Below are 1,562 nucleotides of genomic sequence, written 5' to 3' on the forward strand. Positions count from 1 at the left end.
TTTTTTAGCTTGTTTTTCCCTGTAGAGTTCAACCGAGCTGAGGAGAAAACGTCAATATTGCCTTAGACTCACCAGCTTTGGTTTGAACGCAATATTAATCCCTGAGGGACTCCCTCCAAGGTCTCTGAGCAAGATGTCTCTAAGCATTTGTTTCCAGCAACAAGGAAGGCGCTTAGGAGACACGTGCATTCTGCAAAGGGCTTATTTAAAAAAGAAAAAAAGAAGGCTGCGGAGGTGTGTGTGTGTGGGGGGGGAGGGGGGTGACTCTGTCCATCTTTTTAGTATAATTCCGAAGGAAAATTGATCGAGGCGGAAGCCGTGCCCTTACCTCTGATCAGGCCCCTCTGGACAAGAAAGCGCCCGAGCATTACGCCCAAAGATGCACGGTGATTGCGTGCTCTCCGGCTTGTATCACTTGGCACTTAATTCCGCCAAGCTCCCAAAGGGGTGGTTGTGGCTACAGCCTAGCGCGTCGTGAAGCCAATAAGATGCCAGGAATCCCCGCCCGTCTCGGATTTCGACCAATCGGCGCCCAGAACATTAGTTTGACAGCGGCGTCTCTATCGTCCGAGAAGGGAGCAAAGCCCCCTTAGAGTTGCCAGTAACAGACATGGCTGCGGCCCCTGGAGGAGGGGACCTGAAGTGAGGAGGGGGCAGGGAGGGGAGAGGACGCGGGCGAGGAAGACAGGCCCCCAGGCCTGGGTAAGTACGACAAGGCCCGTGGCCCGAAGCAAGGGGAGCAAGGGGGCGTGGTGCTCGGCCTTCCGATTCCTCTGGATTCTTGGCCGAGGCGAGGGGAGTCTGGGGTCTGCACCTAGGGAATGGCCTCCGGGAATCCCTTTGCTGGGGTCTGTCAAAGAACTGACTCTTTCCCCCCAGGTGCTCACAGTTGCCCTCGGCCCTGGCTAGACACACTGGGGGTCCCGCGTCAGAAATCTAAGCCTCCCGCCAACAAAGAGCCCCTGACCCTGGTTTGTTGTGGCTGGGCCCTGGCCCAGAGGGTTTCCACCAGAGGGCTGACGTACCGTATATTTATAGGCCTCTGGGAGTCCCCATCCCGGGCCCAGCACAGACCGTTGTCTCTTCTGCGCGCGCTTACAGCTGCTGCTCGGACTCTCACGCTGACCGAGTCCCCTGTGTCTGGATGGATGGAGCCAGCCCAGGGGCTTCTCAACCCTGAGCAGCTATTTTGCAGTTTGGAGAGTGCCGTGGTTTTGTTAAAAAAAAATTTATTTCCGTCTTTCCAGACTCGCCTATAGACTCATTAGAAACAACCGGAGGAACACAATACTTGCCATCCTATTAACTGATTTGTGTGCTATGTTCTCATTCCTTTGCCGTACACCCCTAAAGTCCAGTTCTTACATCCCTCGCGTGCCATGGTGTGAGCCCCTGCCAGGTGCCCCGTGCCAGATACGAGGGAAACCCTGCTCTCCTTTCATTGGTGTGTAACAACAGGCTACACTTTGGGGCGTTCATTGATTTGGTCACGTGCTGCTACATCCCACCCTCTCTTCCGAGTTTTTGTTTGGCTCTTGGGGAAAAAAGGAGGGAGCTCTGTA

At 54.9% G+C, this 1,562-nt stretch overlaps 1 protein-coding gene and 1 long non-coding RNA gene across 5 annotated transcripts in view; one reads left to right on the forward strand and one right to left on the reverse strand.

The window, feature by feature from the left end:
* The window catches only part of LOC109383689 (uncharacterized), a 17,069-nt gene extending 16,514 nt beyond the window's left edge, over window positions 1-555 (reverse strand). The window contains exon 1 of the long non-coding RNA XR_002124269.1: window positions 329-555. This is a non-coding gene — a long non-coding RNA (uncharacterized LOC109383689). The remainder of the gene's footprint in view (window positions 1-328) is intronic.
* Window positions 556-606: 51 nt separating this feature from the next.
* Window positions 607-1,562, forward strand: part of TMEM94 (transmembrane protein 94) — a 35,836-nt gene continuing 34,880 nt past the window's right edge. For all 4 annotated transcript variants that reach the window (XM_019644319.1, XM_019644320.1, XM_019644321.1 and 1 more), the window contains exon 1: window positions 607-702. The gene's annotated coding sequence lies outside the window, so the exon portion shown is untranslated. The remainder of the gene's footprint in view (window positions 703-1,562) is intronic.

Source organism: Hipposideros armiger, unplaced genomic scaffold (assembly GCF_001890085.2).
Source record: "Hipposideros armiger isolate ML-2016 unplaced genomic scaffold, ASM189008v1 scaffold_87, whole genome shotgun sequence".
NCBI classification, from domain to species: domain Eukaryota; kingdom Metazoa; phylum Chordata; class Mammalia; order Chiroptera; family Hipposideridae; genus Hipposideros; species Hipposideros armiger.